This window comes from Ochotona curzoniae, unplaced genomic scaffold (assembly GCF_017591425.1).
Source record: "Ochotona curzoniae isolate NIBS_2020 unplaced genomic scaffold, NIBS_Ocur_1.0 scaffold_4506, whole genome shotgun sequence".
NCBI classification, from domain to species: Eukaryota; Metazoa; Chordata; class Mammalia; order Lagomorpha; family Ochotonidae; genus Ochotona; species Ochotona curzoniae.
In genome coordinates this window covers 13,722,076-13,749,362 of record NW_024467119.1, presented here as the reverse complement: position 1 = coordinate 13,749,362, position 27,287 = coordinate 13,722,076, and positions in this window count along the sequence as shown.

Below are 27,287 nucleotides of genomic sequence, written 5' to 3'. Positions count from 1 at the left end.
GCAATGCATTGAGCAACAGATAGGGAGGCAGAAATGCCATCTACATAATGTGAGAAGAGGCTGTGGTATACACATGTGGCAGAGGCATTTTATCAGAAGGGTAAATGCGGCGTCCCCACTTTTCGTCTGGCCTGTAGTATTAACAGGGGGTAGGATGTACCCTTAGGCCTGCAGAGTGCTCCCCTCCCCTTTCTCTGTCACTGTACCCAGAGTGGACAAGCAAAGGCTCAGCCCTGACCGACCCTTTCATCAGTTTAGGCAGCTGACTCTGGGAATGTCATGGCTCTTTCTATGGACAGGAAAGGTTTGTTGGGCTGAAAGTGAATGTCCTGCTCCCTGTAACTATGAGAGACCCACAACCTGTGACTGTAGGATATCTATGACTGTGCTTTGGTTTGGCTGGGACCTGGGGCAATTGCTATGTCTTGATTCAGAGACTCTGATTTCTGTGCTTAGACTGGAGAGTGTGCTGATTCTATGTGCAGTTGAGGTGCCTGCATGGGTAAGGTGCCTAGGAACTAGAGGCTCAACCTGGAGTGTTGGTTCACTTTGATAGAGAGGAGCTGTTGTCTGTGATCATGCTAGATGACCTGATCACACCCTCGCACCTGCTGAAACAGAGGTGACTTGCCATACTCCACATGTCATCTGGACACTTGTGCCATACTTGAGCCCTGGTGGAAGCTGCATGGTCCTGCTTAGCATATGACTCTTCATATCCACAGAAGGAATAGAAACTCCACAAAGTCACAGAGGGATATTTCATATAAAATACAGCACAGGAGAAAACCAACAATGTACATAAATTCCTAAAAATAAACGTAGAAATCTAAGAAGCATGGAAGGGATATAATGATTGCCCCAAAGAAACACAAGTAGGAGTTCCTCAAGGCATGAAAAGAGATGATGAATTTGAAGGCCTATTCAATGAAATAATGGCAGAAATTTTCTTGAATTTGGAGAAAGATAGGGGTAGCCGAGCACAGAATATACATCAAACTCATAACAGATTTGATCTGAAAATGTCTTCATCATGACACATCAGACTCAAACTTTCAATAGAAAAAGAAGAAGAAATCTAAATTGTGCGTGTAAGAGATGCCAGATTAGCTTCAGCAAATCTGCAGCCAGATTGAGAGCTGATTCTCATAAAAAACTGAGCTGATTCTCCATAATGACAGCGTGGAGAAACATAGTTTATGTACCGAAGGGGGGAAAAAAATCCCTGTCAACCCAGAATGCATTAACCTGCAAAAATGAACTAAAGACATTCTGAAGAAAAGAAACCAGAAATTAAAATAACTTTGAGCACTCATTCAGCCTTATAATTGACACGTAAGAATGTACTGCTCACAGAAACAGAAAGGAAGTTTCACGAAAGAATGTGAATTAAGAAAAATCTAGTGAAAGTAAACACAAAACAAACAGTAGGAATATTTATGGACAAATCACCAGACCAAGCTATTAATAATTAATAATAATCTTGAATGTAAGTGGCTTAAATTGTTCAATTAAAACGTATATACAGCTAAACTGATTTAAAACATGATCCATCTATTTACTGCTTTCAAGAAACACATCTCACCAGGAGTGAAAGTGAAAAGGAAGGAAAAATATGTCATATTCATGAAAAGCAAAAAATATCAAGAATATACAACTTGTGAGTAGACACAATAGGCTTTAACAAAAACTGTTAAGCAAAGTAGGGCATTATGTAATGATTAAGGGATCATTTCAACTGGAAGATGTGACTAGAGTGAATGTATATTCACCCAGTGTTAGGGTACCTGATTATTTAAAGCAAGTGTTAATAGATCTAAAGGGAGACATAGACAATAGAATACAATACTAAAATACAATACTAGTGGGGACTTAGCACTGCACTTTCATCAATGTATCTCATCATCAACTAGACAAAAAAAATCCACAAAGAAACAGCAGAGTGGTTTCATACTATTGATCAAATGGACCTAATTCAAAGCTACAGGAAATTTCTTTTCATCAGTGCGTGGAATTTTCCCTAGGATAGACTATATGCTAGACCATAAAATAAGCTTCAAGAAATTTAAGAAATGGAGAACAAGTGGAACACATATGAATGGATGGTTCAAATAAGGAGCTTGACCCGTGAAAGTTTTGTAAGTTGCTTTGTGGAATTTGATACAGTATTAGTGAAAGGTTCAGTGAATTGAAACCCATTGTTGTCATTTGCATATAAAATTAATCTTGGTTTGCCTGTGATTTAATTGTATTTTGGATTGTCATTTGAAAATATTGGTTACATGTGGATTTTATAAATGTTGATATATTCCATTATACATTATCCAAAAAGTTTTCAAACTGAAATCTTTTTAGATACACTTGATTTAATCAGAAATGTCTAAAAACTAGTCAAGAAAAATATTGATCATCTCAAATTCTCTTTCATATCAGAGAACAGAAAAGGAAGGCCTATTCCAGCTAATTTAAAGTATTAACTAACTTAAAATATTAACTGATTTAGAAAATAAAAGCAAGAATATATAGATAAATATAGATAAAGACTAATATCAGGAATGACCCCAGAATAAAAACTCAAAAACAGTGAAAGCAATAAAATTTCAATTTTGAAATCGAATTGAATATCTTTTTAGAAAGAAATATTCTCTTTAAACATTTTATTATAGTATGGTATATATACCAAGAAAAGCATGTAAGTATACAGATCAAAGGATTGTCTTCTGAACACATTCATTATGAACATGCAAATTAAGAACAAAGCAACATAGGTGCCACATGATTCCTAACTGTTCCTTCTCCATATATATATATACATGTGTGAGGTCTTATCCTCTCTGTGGAACAACTACAATACAGAAGAAAGAACATTTAATATTTATTTGTCTTTTGAGATCTGCTTAATTCAGTTGGCATAATGTTCTCCGTTTTCATCTATTTTAGCCACTAGGCCGCCACGCTGGACCCCTGTTTTCATCTATTTTACTGCACGTGTCAGGAATGCCTTGTTTTTGTGGTTAAATAAGATACATTATTATTTTATTTTTCTAATCATATGGTGCACATTCTAATAGGGCTCGATACAAATCTGCGCATACCTACATAATTACTGATGATGTTTATCTTATTTCCCTTAATATACCTCGTGCTCCTTCCGTGTGTTTACTGGGTGGTGTGCTGTCACCTACTGCCTGCCAATGGTGTCACTGCTCTGTGCTATAAAGCAGAGGTTGAAGACAGAAGTAGATAAAGGCTGTATTCCATTTCTAGGATAAGATATATTTTTTCTTTTTTTTTCTTTTCTTTTTTTTTGTCTATGTTAGGAATCCCTCTCCTTTACTCCAGCTTTAGCTAGGAGTTTTGAAGATCTTATTTGAAGATCTTATTATTATAAAATTAAAAATATTCAAATTTAGATAATGTTTAGTAGTATTGTCTGTAGACAAACTACTGTCCTGTTTGTCAAAAAAGCAAATGTCAGACTGATATCATTTGGGAAGAAAAAAATCACTTAAATTTACAGATAAAGTCCACAACATAAAGAATATTAGTGGAAGTAGGCATTGAATTTTTCATATTCTAAAAATTGAATAGTTTGCTAGCTAACAAGATAAACAGCTGTGTCACACATACAAATGATGCTTTGGGACATACAGTTGAGTCCAAAAGCAACTATGGAAGGATATATAAAATTTCATGATATAATGTTCAAAAAATATGAATAGGTGAATCTTTATTAATTACAATATTTGAGAAGCAGAAAGATAAAGATGGTGAAAGAGGAAGAGAGAAAGAGGAAAAGAGAGAAGGAAATGTAGGAAGAGAAATATTGGGAAACTGATCCATTGTTGATTTATTCCTCAAATGCCTTTGTCTGTTGAGTGGAGGCCGAGGCCTGAGCCAGGAGCCAGGAACCCAAGGCAGGCCTTCCAGGTGGGTGGCGGGGATTCATCTATTTGAGCCATCACAGAGGCCTTTGTTGGTCCACGTTACAAGGAAGATGAAGTCTGGAGCCAGAGTTGAGTATCAAAACAAGGCAATCCAGTGTGCGATATGGGAATCTTCATCAGATAAATGCCAGTTCAGACACTACAACTTGAGAGAAGCAGTCATATCTTGTAAACCAGGAAAGGGAATGACAATATTCAAAAAAATGTTCATGGTCCAGGAGGGAAAGTTTCATAGAAACCTTAAAACTCAGGATAATGTTTTTGAAACTAGAAGGCCAGTTGATTGGTTTTTATGTGCTGTTTTCCGTAAGCTTTACACACCTAGAGGGATAGATCATGGTCATCATATTTTCCATCATAATTCATGTGTCAAAAGTTAGGCTGATATATTCTCTTCCCCAGTCAGGCGTAAGAATGCCTGTATCACTGATATTCTACAGCAATGGAATATTACTGTTTTGCAAATAAACCAAACATCTTTTGCTGCTTTTTTAGAAATTATCATGCATGTCTTTTTATTCTACATGTCTTCATTAATAATTTCAGAGATTTTCTGTAGGTTTCTTCACTGCTCAGTTGACATTTAAGAGTGGTTTGATCATGACTGTTGTTGATAACACCAGGTAGAGATTAATATATACACTTCATTTTTAGTTAAAGACATGCATTTGACTTTTCCTATGTGTGGATCTGATTAAGAGTAGATTCACAATATTCAGGGAAAAATTCAATGTGTACCAAGCATGTACAGACTTATTTTCCCTTGTCTCCATGCCCTAAAAAAAGTAGTATAACAACTACTTACCTAGCTTCTACATTATATTAGGTATCATAGATCATCAAAAATGTTATTTAAGCAGTATTCAGAAGGAAGCTAATAGGTTATATAAGATGTCTAGAGCATTTACGTAAGGTACTTGAACGTTTGTGGGTGTTAGTGTTGTTTGTTGGAGCATTCAGCCATCACAGTGGAGAAACTGTGCTAATTATTGTCTTTGTGGCAGTTGTCCCGCTCATCCCAATCGTCTGCTTTAACTGCGTTGATATTTAGAATTGTTCAAATTCAATTACCTTTTTCTTTCAAGACTTAATCTACTGTTATAGTCCCAGAAAGCCATCGCCTGTTCTAGGAGTCCAAAATATTCTCCTACAAGTTTTGATGCTTCTATTTATTGAATTTGCTTAGACAACCTGAAACACATTTGGGGAGAAGGCATGAAGAAAGATTTAATTTTGCTAAATAGTTAATTGATTATTTTAATATATTGAAAAAGCTTAAAACTATTAGCAATGTTGCTTTTATTACACACATTTATATTCACAATATGGCATCCTCTCTATTCCATTCTGTGTTTTTTTTTTTTATGACACAGTTTCATAGGTTCTGAGATTTCCCCAACCCTTCGAAAAAGCCCTACCCCGTTTTGAATTCCTCCATATTATTACAGTAGTACAGTTCATATCCAGTCATGATTCCTTTATTATGGGCGTGGACCATGCAGATACCAGCATCTTATTGTCCAGATAAATTCAACAGTTTCACTGGGAGACCATCCTTGGTCTGAAAGTAGAGCTGGCAGAATATCATCCTCTCCAATGAAAAGCCACTACACAACTTCAGCAACAATTTGCATCATGAAATTATTTGACATGGTATTAAGTGACCAATATGTTAGAAAATGCAAGTTCTTTTTTTTTTTAAGATTTTATTTTTATTATTTTTTATTGGAAAGGCAGATATACAGAGAGGAGAGACAGAGAGGAAGATCTTCCGTCCGATGATTCACTCCCCAAGGGAGTGCAACGGCCGATGCTATGCCAATCCGAAGCCAGGAGCCTCTTCAGGGTCTCCCACATGGGTGCAGGGTCCCAAAGCTTTGGGCAGTCCTCGACTGCTTTCCCAGGCCACAGGCAGGGAGCTGGAAGGGAAGCAGGGCTGCCGGGGATAGAACCGGCGGCCATATGGGATCCCGGGTGTGCAAGGCGAGGACCTTAACCACTGCGCCACCGCGCTGGGCCCAAGAAAATGCAAGTTCTTAACCACATCCTGTAACTACTTCATTGACATCTCATAATCTTTAAAATGCTTATAGGGTACTATTCAGCTGTCTCATGTCTATTTTCATTTTTATACTTAGCAGCTCATAGTATTCAAGTGTGATTTTTTTACTGAACTTTGCGAATTTTAGGATAGTCCAACCAGGCTTTTAACTCCAACAAACCATATGTTAACAACTGAGGAGCAGAACAGTTTTAGGAGGGGTGTGCAGAGAAATCTTCAATACCTTAGGGAGGAGTAACTAATCTTTGTGTCCTACCTAGTAAGGAATATGGGAGTCCAAGCTGACTTTTTCCTGTCTGTTCTAACCTTTCCTTATTGGTCTCTGACTATCAGATCAAATGTTTTGGAGTTCTGAGTGACCATTGGTCAGTGAAAGAGTGGGGAGCCAAAGTTGGAACTAAGTAAGGACCAGAGAAACCTCCTCTCTGTAGTCCCAAAAGAAGTTTACTGTTTTTCTGTTTCCAAGGACCACTCAGGGCACCTGGCTTTTGTTCCAATGACTTTAGATCCTGTGAGGAAGGATCTGGGCTTCTTTCCTCCCATGAGGGAGATCTGTTAGGGAATGGTGGACGTCAGAGTTCTCAGCCCATGAGGGCACTCCACTTCTCTGTGGGCTCCTTGGCAGTTGGGATAGAATTCTCTGTGCCCATACAGATAGTCCTTGTTGAGGTACCTGGAGTCTCCCTGGTTAGGATATAAGCCTCCTCCTGTCCATCTGTTGCACTCTGGGGTCCCCTCCTGCTCTGCGCATATGACCTCCTGTTAAGATATTCCATTCTGTTTTACTCATGTTGAGCATAAGTTTTTTATTAATACATAATTTAGCTTTTAGTTTAATAGATTAGCAAGTATATAGCCAGCTTTCTCAAAATTATTTTCGCTATTATTTTTTTCATATAAGCTTTAGAATCATTTTATCAGATTATAAAGTGCTCCAGTCAGAAACTGGTTTACAAGTAGGATATTTATATTAACTTGGAATATATTTGCTTCGCATTTAGCAAGTATTTTTGATTACCTAAAGAGAAGTTTGAAATTTACTTTGTTCATTCATTCATTCCATTTATCTCCATGTGAAGTGGCACTGTGATGAGCACCTTGGATTAAGACTTAACCAACAAACTGTACTCCAAACCCTTTGTGATAAGTGCCTTGTGACTAAGAGCTGATAGAAAGAGAGGAGAATTGGGCCTGGCGGCGTGGCCTAGCAGCTAAAGTCCTCGCCTTGAACGCGCCAGGATCCCATATGGATGCCGGTTCTAATCCTGGCAGCTCCACTTCCCATCCAGCTCCCTGCTTGTGGCCTGGGAAAGCAGTTGAGGATGGCCCAAAGCTTTGGGACCCTGCATCCTTGTGGGATGCCCAGAAGGAGTTCCTGGATCCTGGCTTCGGATCAGCATAGCATCGGCTGTTGCACTCACTTGGGGAGTGAACCATCAGATGAAAGGTCTTCCTCTCTGTCTCTCCTCCTCTCTGTATATCTGACTTTGTAATAAATAAATAAATCTTTAAAAAAAATTAGAAAGAGAGGAGAATAAATATTCTTTACATATGGTAGCAGAAAAGAAATTTTTCCACACACTGGAGACATAAGGTAGATAATATTAAAGTTGGAAAGTCATGCTTAAAGCTTCACAGAACAAATCCATAGACATAATTATGGAATCACTAATTGTTACATATTAAAAATACAGATTCTGATTTCATAAAGTTTTAGTCACCAGAGGATCTGAAACCTAAGACAAGGAAAGCTGTTATATGTGATTTTGTCTTTCATATGGCAGGCATCTCATGAGGATATCTGGATTTGAATTGATTGCAACTAAAAAACAACACACAGAGAATCTTATTTTTATGCATAGCGCATCAACTCTCTGCTAGTATTTTGCACTTCATATCATTGCTTCAACTTGATTCAAATCTTTTTTTGTTGTTCTTAGAGGAAAATAAATCAATAAAGAGAAGAAAGGAAAGCTAATCATTCCCAGAGTAGATTCCACTTTATCGGTTGGATTGACTTATGCCATCACCGAATCTAGGAGTAATGTCATTTGTTAACAAATGTAGCCTCCATTTGAAATGTTTCTGATTGCCATGCTCCGGTTTCTATTGAATTTTGTGTCTCCCATTATTTCTGTAAGTATACTTAAAAAACAATTTTTAAAAACGTTCATTTCTTTTAAGTTGCTTGACCGATTTTTTTCGATTCTTTAGTATTAGAAACATGCAGTTCCCGAGCAATTGCTTGCCTTTTCTGGGTTCTCTGATTTTATTTTTATAAGCGATTCCGTGATTTCAGTTGTGCTTCAGGTTCCTTATTTCTTCACAAAGTTTTCCTCAATGCAAAACCTAGAAACCTTTTCATTGATACTAGAAAAAATAATTTAGATTATATGAGTCGTATAAGTAAATTTGTGATAAATTACTGATAAAGAAGATAAATAGGACAGACATTTGGTACAATTTTTTAAATACCTCTTGGGAAATCCACATCCCAAACCAGGTATTGGGTTTAGTACCTGCTTTGTGTCCAGTTAAGCTTCCTGCTAATATATTTTCTTAAAAGATAGCAGATGACACTGCGTGGATTTGGGAGACCCCGATGGAGTCTGGGCTCCTGTCGGGAGCTTGGCTTAGGGATATGGGGATATGGGGCGCATTTGGGGAGTGACCCAGTAGATGAACGATTTCTTTCAGTCTCTTACCCTTCTACTTTTCAAATAAAATGGAAATAAATAAATAAATAATAACAAAGTTTTAAAGAAAGAAAGAGGGGTTCAAATATTGGAGTAGAGTTTCAGGTCAGTAATTTGCTGCTGTTTGTCTAATTGCTTGTATATCATTCATGGGAAAATCTGTCTCTAGCATCTATAATTTTGTTGAATTTTCTCCCACATTTTCTTCCTTACAAAAATCATCCCTAAAATTTGAGAGAATATTTTTCCCTCCAAGTGAATATAATAAGAGCTAGTGATCATACGATGACTTAGAGTTCACGAAGTGCCTTGCACAAAGAGTTGGCAGTATTTCTGTGAGCTTGGTGGAGCAGAGTGTCACATTATTAGTAACTTTTTTTTTGCATGAATTCAGAAAAGATTAGGAAGTTAAATTACTTCAATAAAATACATTTTTCCATTTATGCTCAGAGAAATAGAAGAGAAAGCTTTTTGAGTAAGTGTTAGAGGCACATTAGGCAAAACTGAAGAGATAGCAAGAAGCTATGTCAGGAGAAAACTGTAGGATACAGAAGTAAGTTTTGCTAAAGTAATTTAAAATAAATGACATTTTGATTACATCACATAAGAAATAATATCCTGGAACATCATTCATTTACTTGTAGTTTATGATTTTAGCTTCAATATTTTTCACTAAATGCAATATCCAGAAAGGCACATTGTGTTAATAACAGTGTTTTTCAAATCAATTTGTATTTTATGGAATATTTTATAAATAAAATTAACGATGAATGGGAAAATAATGATTTTCTGCTTTTCAATTTATAGGAAGGATACAACTGATGTAAATCAGATTTTAAAGGGGTAAAATGCACAAAACAAAGAAAAATGTAAAATATGGAAATATGTATATATATTTGTAGCATTGTGAATTGCAAGCTATTAAGTGTTTCATATTTATTCCCTTTTAATTCATATACATGTGATAGCATCACGAGTTGGAATAAATGACAAATGACATCATCCTCAGTGAAGATTTTATTTCTATAATATGAATGGAATAGTATATTGAATCAATATTGCTTGCTTACATGTCTTAATATCTGATCCATATCCTGTCAGTATCATGCACAATATTTTGCAATCTAATTCTTTTTCTCCTTCCTTCCTTCCTTCCTTCCTTCCTTCCTTCCTTCCTTATTTCCTTCCTTCCTTCCTTCCTTCCTTCCTTCCTTCCTTCCTTCCTTCCTTCCTTTCTTCCTTTCTTCCCTTCTTCCTTTCTTTCCTTCTCTCTCTCTCGCTTTTTTTTGGCATTATGCAAGCATCTGTTGAGTTCCTACTCAAATTATGTGAGTGTCATCATTGGAGATGAATGAACAAGCACAAATTCCTTGCTCTCAATGCATTTGCATTCTGAGGATGGACAAGAGAACAATGTACTAAAAACACATGACAAAATCATGTTGCACAAAAAAGAGAAATCAGAGATTATAACATATCATATTGAAATTATCATCCAGAAACAACATTTTATTGGAAAGTTTGACATTTTATTAACAACCAATGAGAAGATGAAAGATTTTCACAAAGAATATTTAGGTTCTCTTTAGATACCAAGCAATCTAAAGAGGAAATGCAAAGAATAAGTAAAAATCTCTGAGCAAGAATGTTCAGTGTGTAATGCTAATCCTGAATAAATGGAGAGCAGTGGTACAAGAGGAGAGATGTGTTTGATGGAGATTTTATTTTGCCAAGTAACCTTGCATTTCTTGTTCAACGTGACACTTTAGTTCTGAAAGGGGACACTTCTAATCCCCAGGTTGGGATAAAAGCTAAACCTGGACTCAGTGGGATAAATGAAATTTATCTGCTCCACATAGTAAGACTTTAATTTAAGTTGAAGTTAAAAAAAGAAAGCAGTGGGCTTGTTCAGATTAGTTGTAATCTGATTTCTAGCATAGGAAAATCTAAATGTCTTGTTGAGTTGGACTGTAGCTTGAAAGAGTGGGTGTTGATAGAAGCGGTAGGAGATTACTGGAATTTCTCCCCCAAATCTCACAGTGACTAGACAGGGATGGAACCAGAGCTGACCACTAAGAGCGAAATCCAGGTCTCCAAAATGGCATGCAAGATCAGAAAGGGGGAAAATGGCAGTGATTTCAGAGTATAAAACCTGATACTAGCACAAAGACAAATACAGATTCCAACAGAACAGAAGGCCAGGGATACGTTTACACATTTCTGATCAGTTCATTTTCAACAAGATTCCAAGTGCATGCAATTAAGAAGAGTAGCATGTGCTTATTCAATAAACCCAGTTGAAATACTTGCCTGTCTACAGCCAGCAGAATTAAGTTAGACCTTCACACAATAAAACAAACTGAACTCAAATGAGATTGAATCTTACATACAAGATCTGAAAGCCTAAAGATATTATAGTAAAGCAGAGATAAAACTCTATGATATTGGTCTGAGCAATTTAAATTTAGGGATATGAACCACAAATCCTGGAAACAGAAGCAAAAATAGATGATGATATCAAAGTAAAAATTTTCTGTACAGCCCAAGAAACATTCAGTGGAGTTAGAAAAAATGTTTGGATGCACACATCTAATAATGGGTAAAACTTAAAATATATAAAGAATTCAATTCTATGTTATGGAGACAAATGAGTAGATTAGAAGTAGACAAAGGAAGTAAATATAAATCAAAGAAAACATACAAATTTCAAAAAGGTATATGAAAAAAATTCACACCTTTAATTATCAGATAAATGGAAAGATATACCATACTCATACTTTTCATCTTGGGGACTGCATTGTGGCACAGCTGCTAAGCCACTGTCAGGAAAGCTGTCTTAACATATAAAAATTGGTTCAACCCAAGCTGTTCCACTTTTAGTTCAGTTTCCTGCTAATGTGTTCATGAAGGTAGCATATGTTGGCTCAAGAATACAGGTTTATGCCACCTACATGAAAGAACTAGATGGAATTCCAAGCTCCTGGTTTTGTATGATCCAGTCCAGACATTGTGACCATTTGGAGAGTGAACCAATGGATGGACAATCTTGTCTCACTGTTCTTGACTTTCCATCCTTCTGTAAATCTGCCATTTAAATAAAATAAAGAGCGAACTATCAGTTAATCAATTCATCCTACCTGCTATGGTTTAAATGTTTGCTCCCAATTTATAAATTCACTCCCCAGTGAAAATGTGTCAATAATTGTGGCCTAGCAAGAGTTGACTAAGAAATGAGGGCTCTGCTCTCAGGAGTGGATTAGTATTGCCATTTGTGGGCATGAGATAGCTTTCCATTTTCTCATGTCATCTTCAGTTTTATGCAGCAGTGTTTTATAATTTTCAGCATACAACTCTTTGCTAGGAGTTGGCCTGTTAGGCCAGCATGGGAAATCCTCTGTGGGCTGCAGCCTGTGCTGATGAGCTCAAGAGCTAGGACTGGGGACAGGCCAGACCAGGCTGAGTTGCAAAACACATGTGGGCTGGGTCTGGCATGGGTCAGGCTGGGTTAGTCTACAGCACATGCTGGCATGAGTGACGGCTAGGATGGGGTGCTGGCTGTGCCTTGTTGGACCTTAACACCTGCCAGTTCACATGACGTCTGGTGCTGGGAATGGGTCAGGCTGGGCTAGACTGTGGCAACCACTTGCAAGAGCTGGACTTGGAACCGGCTGGGCAGAGTCAATTTGCAGCACTTACAGCTGAATGCGGAGACTTGGGCAGGCCATCTCAGACTGGGCCTCAACACCTGCTGGCATAAAATTAGACCCAGGGTGGGGAGCAGGTATATTAGGGGAACCTCTGGGATTTCCCTGTTGGGCTACTACTTCCATTGGTGAGTTTGAGAGCTGCGACTGTGGGATGGGAAAGGCTTGGCTTGGTTGCCATACTCTCTGGCATACACAAGAACCAGAATGGGTGTGTGCCAGCCAATCTAAGCCATAGTACCAACTGGCAAGTGCCAGGACTGGGTGCAAGTCCTATAAGGCTTGACAGCAGTACCCCGTGGTTAATGCAAGATCCAGAGCTGGGAGCATGCCAGGCAGGAGAACTGTGGGCATCCTTCTGCTCGCCTGTACGTGGTGAGCATGGGAACCAGGACTGGGGGTAGGTCAGGCTGGATAAGGCTGCGACACCTGTCAGTATATGTGAGGTCTGGGTCTGGAGGAGAATCAAGCTGAATTAAGCTGCAGCTGTGTGCTATGTGGGCCAGACTAGACTAGGCCACAGAGAGACTGGTATGTATAAATACCATGGATGGTGGTGGTGAGGAGGGGATGGGGCGGTCCTGATATGGGTTATTAAGGGTCCCCTGCCTAGGTTGTGGCAACTACTGGCAAGCGTGAGAACTGTATTTGTGGCAGGCTGGTTGGGTTAGACAAGAGCACTTGTTGGTTGGTGTGAGATAAGGGGCTGAGGCAGAACTGAGCAGACAGCTGCATCCATCACTATGTACATTGGCTGATGCAGGTGACAGGGTGAACCTGGCCTGCACTGGCTGGCACACACAAACATTTTGTCTGAGGTCACCCCAGGTGAGATTTCTTGGGGGACTACCCAAGCAGACCTCTGAACTCAGTTCCAGGCCGCAGGAAACAATTACACTTAGATGGACTTTGGCTTTGCTTATTAGTCTCAAATAGCACCAAGGTGGCCATTGCAGCCAAACCGACTCACTAATCTCACTCTTGCACATGATATCCGATTTCCCCAGAAAATGTCATTTGGAATTTTATCTTTCTGAGTTGTTATTTGATCACATAACACCTTTTCTCGGTAAAAGGAGAATCACAAATTATTTGCCCAAGATATGTCATTTGCAGCACTGCCCTACTGAGTTTTAAAAAAATTAATACTTAAGGCGTTAGAAATTTGTTAGAAGAACTAATGAGTCCAAAGTGAAGTTTATCCAATATTGTATTCACATCTCATTCGACTGGTTTGAGCCAGAGCCCGTGCTGTTCCGGTATCTGTGCTCTTCAACCTTCCTGCCATGTCTACCTGCCTGCCTTTCTGTTATACCCTTTGGATTTTGTGGGGTTTTGAGGGAGAGCAATGTGCAACAATGATGTTAGATAGCCTATCATTTACTTTTTATTTTTCTTAGGAAAGAGAAGGAGGGGGGATAAAATAAAAGCTGCCCTTTTAGTTCTAGCAATTTTTCACATAAATTTGAGTTAAGTGGGAGGCAAAGTAAAGCCCCAAGGATGAGTTACGTGTTAAGTCTGCCCCAATTACTTGCTCTCTGTATGGCTGTGTGTGCTGTGGCATTTTATGCCTCCTAAACATGCATTTCTCCCTGCATTTTTTCTTAATAACTCACTGTGGAGATGCCACCATGAAAACAATCACCAACAGAACCACAATTCTTTAATGCAGTTTAGGTGGGAAATATCTCAAGTTTATTACAGCAAGATCAAGGAAATGTGAAAGGCATTGGTTGGGTGATGTTTTCACAGGGAACAGATATAATGTTATTGTCTCCCAGGCCTGCTGAGCTCACTACTGGAAACTCCCCACCGCTTCTAGACTTTGACACCTGAGATCTGTCTTCTTTTACAGTACAAATTTCAAATTTGGATTAGCCTTTTTTCCTTTTCCTTACTATTTTCACACTACAGCTTTAAGATGATACCCATCATTTTCAAAGCAGGGAGCAGTAAGCCACGCGTGTGGGAGCTGGGATTGAACATGTTCTGCACATTTTGGTGTTTTGCCACATTGCTTTCTTTTTCTTAGAAACTCATTGGCGTGTTAGTCCACGATTACTCTAAGTCCTATTTGTGAGAGTGTTACCATGAACTATTTGTAGCATCCCACTGAATATTAAGTAGTACTTCTCAGCATCACTGATAAATTGCTGAATATCTATGAGCAATATGCAATCTCACAATAGAACAAACCACATATAAGCAGCAGTTAAAATTTATATGTGGTTGCATGGAAAGTAAATAATGCAGTGTCTCAATTTATAGTTTTAATGAGGCTTTGATTTTTCCCTTTTCTAAGAGTCCGTTATTCAAGTTAATTTCCTGGTAGTATTTTTTTCTTCTTCTTTATCATCATTTTACCTCTTAATGAAATCATTTATAGTGACATAGAAACACCCACCACATGCTCTTAATCTTATGGAATTATAGCTTCAAACCTCTAATGAACAATAAAGCTTTATATCATGTGAAACAAAGTGAATTTTAAAAAAATCATGTATTCTTACTTTTTAATAATTACCCTTTGAGAGATATAGTAATTGGAAACATGTAAAGAATGGTTTCATCGTTTATCATCTGTTCTTTTAAATCTTCTGCATTGTTTTTTTATACAGAAAAAACAGAGAAGAGAAAATATGGATTGTCACCACAAAAAGTTCCTATAATTTGGAAAGATACGTAGGAGAAAAATCTAAAGGCAGGAAAAATTTTGCTCTACTTGAGTCAGATCCCAAAAGTTCTTTGTAGTTTGGAAAAAAGAAAAAGCACTCCTTCTGGGAATTGTTTATATCTGATTCCTTCAGGAAATCTGGTAATACATTTCATTTCTGGAAACTCCCCAGTTAGGAAATCCTATTTCAGGAAACATTAGGTGGAAATTTAAAGAAATACTGTAGTGTAATTTTTTTCCTTTCCTTTTCACTTAACTTGTATTTGATATTGCCACTTGTTTGTGCTTGATTTTACTTCTTCCTTGTGATAGTATTTGTAAGAGTAGTATGTATATTTTATGTATGATGTAAAATACAGGGAGGTAGCCAGAGGCAAACAATACTCAACCTAGATTAAGGGATGGGATTTTTAAAAAAAGATTTATTTATTTTTTATTACAAGGTCACATATATAGAGAGAAGGAGAGACAGGGAGGAAGATCTTCCATCCATTGATTCACTCCCCAAGTGAGCGCAACAACTCCCCAAGTGACCGCAATGGCCTATGCTGCGCCAATCCGAAGCTGGGAACCAGGAACCTCCTCCAGGTCTCCCTTGTGGGTGCAGGGTCCCAAAGCTTTGGGCCGTCCTCAACTGCTTTCTCAGGTCATAAGCAGGGATCTGGATGGGAAGTGGAGCTGCTGGGATTAGAACTGGCGCCCATATGGGATACGTTCAAGGTGAGGACTTTAGTTGCTGAGCCACACTGCTGGGCCCAAGGGATGGGGTTGTTTTTTCTGAATCTTTGATGGCTGCCTCTATGCCTACTAGCAAGTCATTTGCATTTTATGAGTATTTAAAGTAAAATTTGGTTAAAGAAGAACTTTCATGTTTTTCGTCATTCTATAAAAAAGAAAATGGAATTTTCACAACTTGCTTAACCCTTTCTACTAAAGTAACTGTTAAAATCAAGTTATCAGACAAAAAAGAAAGCTTAGAAGTATGACCCATAGCAAGGATAAATTTTACTCAAAATAAATATATCTATAAATAACTCAGATGATAGAATTAGCAGTTGAGGTCACTAAGTTTGCATGAATATGTATTCATTCTTTTTTTTTTTTTTCAGATGCACCATGTTTGCTAGTTTGTCAGAAAGGCATTTGCTGGAGGGTTTGAGGTACTTACTAGGGAGGTTATGTCATTAACTCTTTGAAGAACAGCAGACAATTTTCAAATCAGCACTTTATCAGTTATAAAAGTTTATTTGCAGGCCAGTCCATATGAATTATGGTTCCATCCTAAAAAAAAAAATGGTGCTATTTTTACCCAAATGGAATACCAAGGAGTATATAATGTGTTGGTGTGAAGCCAGTGCAGAGTGAGAGGTGGTTGACATGGTGGCTCAGTGAGTTGATTCTCCACCTCCAAACACCTACATCCTGTATGGTGCCAGTTTGTGTCCTGGCTGGCTGCTCCACTTCCCATCCTGCTCCCTCCGTGTGTCCTGGGAAAACCAGTGGAGGATGACCCATGTCATTGAACCTCTGCACCCACATGGGAGACCCAGAGGCGGTTCCTATTCCTGACATTCCTATCACGTCAACTCTTGACAATGCAACCGCTTGAGGAGTCAACCAGCAGACTGAAGAGCTTTCTCTCTCCTCTCTGTAAATCTTCCATTCAAGTAAAAGGAAATCTTTTAAGAAAAGAATAAGAGAAACATAAGAATTCTCTTCATTTAACCTCAAAATACTGAACAACTCAGCTTCAGTGCTCTGACAACTAATATTGCTAGGATTCCTCTACCATATGAACTGGTTTTTGTAGTTGGCTTAGTAACTGTGGTGAATGTAAAGGTGCCAGGATTTGGAGTGTTGCATAGATAGGAATATCTTAAACTTCATGGATTTCTTGCACAATAGTCCTGTTTCCATATGAACCATATCCAGTGTCAAACCAGTGATGGGCAGTGCCTACCGTGTTCCTCTGAAAGTGTCCTTTTGAGGCTTTTCAGGCACCAAAGGACTCCGCAGCATAACAAGAACAGAACCAGACAGAGAAAGTGGAGAAACCTCATGCCTCATGTAACATGGTTGGGGGGCACACATAGTAATGATTGTTAGGGATTTTAAGCAATGATAAAGACAAACATAAAGAAAGTTACGACAGAAAGTGCAGGAAAATTGTGGCTATGCTCCTCAGACATCCTGGATTGACATTCTAATGTCTTTGAAACCTTCGAGAAGTCCTTAGCCACCTTACAGTTTAGTTTTCCTCATTTGTAATATGTAGAATATCATTAGCAATTTATAATATAATTTGAAATCTAAAGCAAGTGTATGTAAAGCTCACAAAACCGTTTCTTGGAAATACTTTTTAAAACTACAGCTTTTAGCTGTATCCTTGCTCTCAAGAAATGTCTATTATACAGGTAGGGACACCATCAGTAAGGTCTGTGGAGCCCTTACATAATTTTCTGTGCTTCTACTCAGGGCAGTATTCTCCACCACTTCTTATTGAATAAGCAATATCAATAATAGAGGAGAAATAGATTCTTTATTCCTTCCTTACTGTTTTCATTAGAGGAATTAAAATCTGGATATGTTTGGAAATTAACCCTTTAATAACACAGATGAGGAGTATTCACTGTTGTTTTTAACGATAGGCAATTTTTTCCCTTGTAACAATCTTTAAGAAACACTTTAAAAAATTTATTTTATTTTTATTGGAAAAGTGGATATACAGAGAGGAGAGACAGAGAGGAAGATCTTCCGTCTGATGGTTCACTCCCCAAGCAGCCACAATGGCTGGAGCTGAGCCAATCCAATGCCAGGAGCCAGGAGCTCTTCCAGGTCTCCCACATGGGTTCAGGGTCCCAAGGCTTTGGGCCATCCTTTGCTGCTTTTCCAGACCACAGGCAGGACCCTAGGTGGGAAGTGGGGCTACTGGGATTAGAACCGGCACCCATATGGGATCCCAGCGCTAGCAAGGCAATGACTTTAACTACTACACTATAGTGCCGGACCCAAGAAGCACTTAAAAGATTTATTAGCATGAAACATTTTTAGGGAGTGATCAGAAGCCTGAAGTTTGACAAAAAAAAAAAAAATATGCTCAAGGAAAAAAAAAGTGTGAACTCAATCCCTGAAATGGATCAGAAGCTCATGGTTGTACCCTCTTGATGGTTATTATCAGTGCTTAAAAATAATGCTGAAATGCTGAGTTATTGAATGTGTAACATTTGAATACTGAGTGGCTGTTAAGTGAGAATTGTGGGGTACTACTCTAGCAGTGCTGCATAAGCTCTTTGTGCTTATTATTTGTTTTTTTTCCTGTCATTAACCTCATGATTGCTTGATCTTATCTAAATATTATCAATCTCTCAGGTGACAATCCATGCCCATCTTCTCAGTGATGTCATCTGTAATCATAAGACCCTTCTATAACTTTCAACACCTATTACCTCAACCTGTCATTTGAGAATAATTATATCCAATTATGCTCCTGCTAGCATTTCAATTTTGATATGCTTATTTTGACTCTGCACATGAATTAAGCTCTGTAATGGCAAGTTGATCCTATTAGTAGAATAATAATAATTAGTCTCTTTCCTAACTATGGTCTCCTGAATGAATTCCAATCAGATTCATTTTTATGAAACCCCCCTCCAAAATACTATTCATTCTTACAGTATTCCCAGATATTTTACAAATTTGAAGAAATTCTGATATAACAAACATTAAATATTTAAATGTGTGCATTCTCTCTTCTGTGTTCTTCAAAGTGGCAAAAAGAATCGTGCGCTTTACTTCTCCATGTCTATGTTAAATTTGCATATAACCACACCTGTTGTTCCCCATTTTGAATGCTGTTTGGAGTCTTGATAATTTCATGCGCCTGATCAGACATTTAACTAAATTTTGCATAAGTTAAACTTTTCCACGAAGTTAGAATTTGCCTCAGATTTTTAAAGGGTTTATGTAAAATGTGTCTTTTGCAATAGCATTACTCAGAGAGAATCCAGATGCTGTAATCTGCTGCCTGTACAAGTGACTCACAGCAGTTTTAATCCATAAACTACAAATAAAGTTCTTCCATGTGTGAGAGCCACGACAGTTGGTGGTAAAGATAAGATGGACTCTTACCTATGTGTATTTTGGATCAAAAGTTCTTTCTTTGCCCTGGCTCATTCACTGAAGTAATATGGGGAGTTAGAAGAAGCTATAGAAAGATAACTTGTGAGTTTGATTAATTTATTTGAAAGTGTGATGATTTTTATATTTTGTTGTCTGACCTCCTACTGGTAATATGTAAGTACCTCATATCTCCCACGTGACCATGACACATGATTGTAGCAATCACAGAGAAATCCCACCCTTGGCACCCACAAAGGTAACTAACTATTAAAGGAATTGTGTTCCAGAGCAGTCTAGGAGATTGTGTGTCAAAGACTGACACATTAAAATTATGAATTCAGTCCATCTCTTGGGCTAAGAAGTGCTGACAGATGATGTGGGCTTCCAGAGTGCATCGCTTCGCACTCCCTACCTTGTTAATCTGGAAAGGTGTAGTATTTGCAAGTAGGTTCCATATGCCTTGTTTATAATAATTATCTCTAGGCTACACTTAATACTCCATACAGTGTAACTGCTGTGTTGACATTGTGTGTGATAACTGACTGTCTGAATCCATGAATACAGAACCTGCACCTAGAGAAGGCCAACTGTAAATCCTCATTCCACTCCTTGGCTTCCAGAAGATGATCATCATATGCCAGAACTCAGAAGTAGCGTGTTTTCTTTCTGTTAACCAGTCTTAAAACAGAACACTCTAAAGATCTTACACGGACAAGTTAAGGAATAGCAGGAATTGTTGGCCACTCAGGGAATTGGGATATTCAGAATCAAGACTGGCAGTTTAATTAGGAATCTATGATTTGCATGTTTTACTATTGTAAAATAGATATGAAAAGAGATGGTAGGAAAAACTTAGTATAGTGAATCATTATATTACATGCTGCAAATTTATTGTCTGGTTATCATCAATATAATCTAGGGCCATACTAATAGACACTATCACTTATAAGCATTTGTATTTGGCAACTTGATTTCAACACATTTATTGCATAGACAGACTTACTTTGATGATTTTTTACTGAGGCATCAGTATGAATAAACTTTTTTTAGATTTAATGTTTTATTTGACATCTCTCTGAAAACAGTTATATTGATGTTTTAATTCAAGATGCTTTTTTCATTTTGAAATACTAGATTCATATTATCTAGGGTGTGAGAAAGATATTTATGTTGAGTTATTGTTCTTTCTGAAATGGAAGTGAATCTGTTTTGTTCTTTGAGTAGACAGAGTATCAATAAAATATCAAAATTTCTTCCCTTGATTAATAAGTATAAGTACAACCTAATTAAGTTTTATATATCTCACTGTCTCTGTGTGCCAAATGGAGACTTGCTGTTTACCATTCATTGCTTAATATGAGATATGTTATCAAAGCTTTATAAAATGTCTTGTCATAAAATGACATCTAATATGATTTTTTCTACTTGATCAGCCACAAATATGAAGTAATAAAAATTCAAATTTTGCTTATGTATTTCTGCCCCTATAATTCTGATGAAAATTGGAAGTGAATGATATAGAATCATTACCCCAGTAAGATGTGAGGGTGTGGACACTATTACAAAATGTGGATTTGTGCAACTCTCTCCACCATCAGCTATAAATATTATGAAGTACTAGACTAGACAGCAACACTGCCTGCTATTTCTAGTGACTTTGGACAAAAAAAGGCTGCTATTCTCACCTTTGCTAATATTTTTGTTTTTAAGATTTATTAATGGGACCAATCCTGTGGCATAGTAGGTAAAGTCACTACCTGTCAGTCCACCATTCTATATGGGCTTCAGTCCCAGTTCTGGCTGCTTTACTTCCATCCCATCTTCCTGCCAATGCACCTGGGAAAGCAGCAGCAGATGGCCCAAGTACATGGTCCCCTGCACTCACATGGAATACCTGAAAGAAAATTCTAATCTTTGGCCTCAGATTACTTCAGTTTATTTAGGGAGTTACAGATGATGGAAGTGACTCTCTCTATATATCTCTCTCTGTTTCTCCAACAAATTAAAAAAATAACGTTATTTATTTGTGTATTTGATCACTAGAAAGGCACAAAGACAGAAATCTCCCCTGTATCGCTTTATTTCTTGAATACAGACAACCATGATGATTAGGTCAGGCCAAATCTAAGACATAGAAACTCAATCTTGTCTTCCACATGAGTTGCAAGAAAACAAGTTGCAAGGAACCATTCGTCTTAAGTTACACCTTTAGAGAAAACTGGCTGGCAGGACAGAGCTAGAACTTGAACCCAAGCACTTCAGTGCTGGATGTTGGTTTCCACAGTCAAACACCTGCTTCCTCTTTCCTAATATTTTCACCTGGTTACCAACAATAAATTGGCAACTGCTCCAGTGTTGCCATCTCAAGCAGAAACATTGCTCAGCTCCATAGGTCATTGTTCACACTAGGCTTTGTATTCTACACAGTGAGGAATGTTTGCAATGCAGAAGTCTTACAGTGCATGACAAGAAGTGTGTCATCCAGGTGTTGGGGCTGATGGCTCATTGATTGGTGACTATAGACAATAATTCCAAAAACTAGCTATGATTGAGTACCTTTCATTTGCCACATACAGCACTCACTACTTTTCCTGCACAATCTTATCTAGTTTTCAGAAGAGTCACTCAAAGTACTGCTTCATTCTTGTTCAGTAGATGAAGGAACAGAAGCATACTTGGACATTAACATGTGATGGATAATATTTAAATCTTATTTTTTCACTTGCCAACTATACATTTTGCCAAATGCAATGATCCATATTGCTCTAACCCTAAGCTGCAAACACTGCAAAGTTACTGCCCTGCATAGCTTGGGAAAGCTGGTAGATGCCAAGAGAGCAAATCCTAGCTTGTTGGAAAACTTCATAGATAACGAAGCAACACATACACTTGTAAAAGAAATTTAAAATATTCGTTGGTTGGGGATGTAGCTCAATGTTATATCCTCACCTTGCAAATGCCAGTATCACATGTGGGCACTAGTTCTTGTCACTGCTGCTCCATTTCCTTTCCAGCTCCCTCTGTGTGATCTGGGAAAGCAGTAGAGAATGGCACAGAACCTTGGAATTTTGCTGCTTATATAGTTGACCTGTGGCAAGCTCCTAGCCCCTTGGTTCAGATCAGCTCAGCTCTGGCTGTTGCAGTCACTTGGTTTGTGAGCCATCTGACAGAAGATCTTTCTCTCTTTCTCTTCGCAGATCTGCCTTTCAATTAAAAATATAAATCCTTAAAAAAGAATATGTGTAAATGGCAACAAATATATGAAAAATACTCAATATCACTGGTGAATACAGAAAATAAAAATCAAAGCCATAACAGGATTTCCCTTCTGCCATGTTAGATTGGCTCCTATCAAAAGGACATAGAGTATCAAATGCTGATGTGGTTGAGACAAATGGGGAACTCTTGATCTGTGGTTGGCAATGTAAATTAGCGCAGCCACTATGGAAGGCATTATGGGGATTTCTTAAAATCCTGGAAATGGTACTGTGATATGGTCCAGCTATCCCACTGCTGGTTATATACCAAAAGTCATAAACTAGTTTTGTCAAAAAGATACTTCATCAGGTTTATAGCAATATTGTTCATAACAGCCAGAGTGCAGATCAACCAAGGAATCCATCATTAAATGAATGAAGAAAGAAAGAAATGAAAAGATTGAAATCCTGTTATTTGCAGCAAATGGATGGAACTGGTGGAAATTGTGTTGAATGAGATAAGCCAGACACTGAAACGTAAATACTACATAATCTTCTTGCTTGTCCATCTGCTGTGTGGATTGTGGCCCACTACAGTTTGGAATTGGTGATTGCACATTACATGCCTTAATGCTATCTTCCACCCCTGGACAATTAGTTTTGTTTCTCTGTAGAACCCTGTATTGTTTCTGTCTTCTCCATGCTCGTAAATACAATAACAATGACTGCTCAATAGTCAAGCTTGCTGGCAAGCTACTTCTTGTAAGCTGAACTGCAAGCCATTTTTCCCTAAAAAGTATCCAGGACCCTTAACTCTTCAGAAATTAGCACCCGGTAGCCAGTGAAGTCCATGAGTTCTCTCAGCTTTGCTTTTGTGACACCTTTTTTCCTATCAAGATTTTTGCTTAACCCAATACCAGGCTTGATTTTTTTTTTTTCCATGAAAGCAAGCACAATCATTTCCACCATTTGCCCTCTCCTGCGTCTTCTCTTTGCTCCTCTCTGTGTAGCACCGAAGGCAGCTGATCTATTCTTGGATGCACCTTCTGAAATCTACGAACTGTGAAATTACATAATTAATAAACAGTTAAATAAGTAAGTAGTAGAGGGCTGGAAGTCCTCATTTTATTATACTCTGTGCCTTCACCCATATCTTTCCCCTTGGACAAACACAGTTATGGCAGCAAATACAAAGGCAATTAGCTTTGAAAACTTTGGCGTATACCAAGTCCCCATACGATTGCCTGGAGTAAGGAATGGCGTGTATGAAAGAGCTTTCTGCGTGTTCACTGCCATCTGTTCCTATCAGGACTGTCAGTTCTGTATCAGGCCTTCTCTCTCTCACCCTACTCCTCTGCTCTGCTGGGTGTCCTATGTTACCCTTGGAACAGCCCACATCTGGCAGCTATTGTAACATATGTGCCATCAGCTTTAAGCAAGTTAAAGCCCACTAAAGAACTTGGAAGCCCACCAGAAAACAAATGCTCTATTTTTACATGGGAATACTTGCAGTAAAATGAGCCTGTCTGTTTTCTTAAAACTAGGATGCTGATTTTGTGAAGTGTCAAGTTTTTTTTAAATCTATTTAAAATTTTTTTTTTTTTAAATCTGTGTGGTTTGGGTCTGCATACCAAGGACATCAACAATTCTTTTAGTTCGTTTATCTTCTCACAGCCATTAGTATTTAAACTTAACACCTTTATTTTTATCTAAGCAATTTACACATTTGTCAGCTAGGTTGAAAAATACATTTTATATATGTATTCCAAATAGGGGAGGACTGTGCTTAGTGTTTTCCTGAATAATGACAGATGGATAAGAAGAGGCTGTGCGAGATGTATGGGTACCTGGCAAAATTTCATAACGTTTTCATAGTTGAAGATTGTACATGAGTTAATTCTGTGATTTTCCTTGGAATAAAGAATAAAGTCATGAACACCTGTAACACCCTCTTTTATAACTGCAAATAACTATGCCCAGCATATGCTTGAAAACACAGTTCCTTCCTAAGGAAAAGATGGAGAAGCTCCCTGGACTGGATGGTGGTGAATGAGCTGGGAAGGAAATGTGTGCGAGGCTGTTGCATGCACCCTCCTCAGAATGGACATGGATGTTCTCCAGCCACATTTTGCTGAAGCCTCATAGAGATCTGGGTGTTTGGTTAGGTGTCAAAATAAACTGTTACCACTTAATCGGAAAGCATCCCAACCTATGCTACCTTGATCGAGAGTAGTCAGAACAAAGGGCAACCTTTTTTTTTTTAAGATTTATTTATTTTTATTGTAAAGTCAGATACAGAGAGAGGAGACAGAGAGGAAGATATTCCATGCAACGATTCACTCCCCAAGCAACGGCCGTAGATGAGCCTATCAGGAGCCAGGAGCTTCTTCCGGGTCTCCCACATGGGAGCAGGAACCCAAGGCTTTGGGCTGTTCTTGGCTGCTTTCCCAGGCCACAAGCAGAGAGGTGGATGGGGAGCAGGGCTCTCAGGATTAGAACTGGTGCCCATATAGGATCCCAGCATGCATAAGTGAGGACTTCAGCCTCTGGGCTACTGGGCTATCCTGCTTTTGCAGATTCATTTTTTTCTCTCAGAGAACCTGAAAATTGTTATTAATCTTTGTCATCAACTTAAATGATTTCTGGGAGATGTTTATGTTATAGTAAATCCTAACATTTCCTTCATTGTTTCCAAATACAATCCAAGTTCAAGGAATTGAGATATTTGGACTAAATTTTGAAAAGATTCTCTGAGGCAGTGGCATATGTGAAGTTTGCATGCACTCCTGGAGGCCAGTAAATAGACTTTGGTAAGAGAAACAGGTTTGAGATTCAGATACACAATGAGTTTGTGCATGCTGGAAAATAAATTTGTGCTAGCGGGAGAATATAACTATCATCAGTCTTTTATGATAGAAAATTAATCATATCTGGCAAAGAAGATTTAAAAAAATCAATGTAGATGAGGTTTGAAGGTATGAGAACGTCAATGATGAAAAAAACAGCATCTCAGAGAACCCTCAGTGAGAGTTAAGAAACAAGTAGAGACGTACTTTCATCAGTGAGGGAAATGGGAGTTTTTCGAACATGGGGAGCATTTAGAGGAACAATGTTCAAGTTGAAGGAGCTCCTAAAAAGGTGGTTTTCTCAGAAAGGAAGATGGTAACCTATGAAAAAGAAGATCTAAAGAATGTAGGAAATTTAGAAAATGACCAATCTAGATGTAACTTGTTAGATGCTCAAGAGAAGTCATTTCTGTGATTTCTGAACCAAAGAGGAAAGGAAAAAGCAATTTTTAATATCTCACCAGATTCTGGGCACTGGCTTGGGCACCCCGCTGTTTCATAAATTAATATGCGAAGTGGTAGAATTGACTGGTAGCTAAGGATTGACACACAGATGATGCTCTGAATGAATTTAGGAATGAGCAAATAATTCACAAAAGTTTCAGGCCCCACAGGCAGGCAAGAAATTCCTAACTGGGTAGGATTTGATGGCATTGCCAAAGAGCAAGAGGTCACGGAGGAGTAGGGGTGGGGTTCATCATGGCAGGATCGTGAACAAGGAACTAAGACACAACAGATGGCTGTAATCAAACAGGAGTGTTCCTTAAGCTTGAATCACTTCCTCGCAGGTGAGCTAACACAGGAAATAGCCCCTCTTGCTGAGTTAAAATAGAGGAAAGTACAAATTTTCCAACGACCAAGACATTCTGACCTGACTGGGACTAAACTGTTTGTGAAACCAGGAATCATTTTTTCCTTTTTCCTTTTGTTAAATGAATTGAACAAATTCCTGAAAATCAGCTAAAATCTGATTAAATGGTTATTGTGTTCTGCTTCACAACCTCCAGTAAAGGAGCAAGTTATAAATTAATCTTATGTTTAACACTTAAAATGTTATAGCACGAAATAGAGACTACACTGTATTCACTGCTAAAATTTGTCATCCAGTTGTTTAAATGGAGGGTACAGCTGCAGGCTCTAAAGCATATCAATAGTAAAATACCAAACTCGCCCACTTAAAATCTTGATTTGAACATAGTAATGCTCAAAAATATTGAACTACTCTTAGAAATGGAAACACAGGCAACAATCCACCAGTTTCTTATACATTTTGCTAGGTTTTTTTTTCTGGATTTTTATATGATGTTAGACATTTCTTTAAAAGATATTTTTATTATTTTTATTGAAAAGTCAGATATACAGAGAGGAGGAGAGACAGAGAAGATCTTCCATCCGATGATTCACTCCCAAAGTTCCTCCGGAGCTGAGCCAATCCAAAGCCAACAACCAGGAGCTCTTTCGGGTCTCTCACGCAGGTGCAAGGTCCCAAGGCTTTGGGCCATCCTTGACTGCTTTCCCAGGCAAAATCAGGGAGCTGGATGGGAAGTGGGGCTGCCGGGATTAGAACCAGCACCAATACGGGATCCCAGCATGTGCCAGGCAAGGACTTTAACCGTTGGGGCCAGTAGACATGTTCTAAAGGAATAACTCTCACCCTTTTAATCCCATCCCAGTTATTCATCTTTTCCAGCCATATTCCCCTGGCTCATTGGTTTTGCTAGGACTCTAACTTTTTCTCTCCTGAGTCCCCTGAAATTGTGATTAGAGTAATTTGGTTTCTAGTGAATTTTTTTACTGAGTTGTTAACTGTTTTCCTTGTTTTGAGAGGTAATTTGTGAGAAAACATCTCCCATGAAGAATAGTATAAAAATTCTTTAGTACTTTATATTTGGTTTTTTAACAGTTTAAGTTTGTACAAAGGTATTTCAAAAACCTTATGGGTCTTGGAGGTCTTTTGTCCAGCAGGACCCAAGACCGCTGAAGGGTAAGGTGTCAGTGTTCTGTGGCAGAAACACTGAAGCCAAACTGGTGGTGAAGAACAT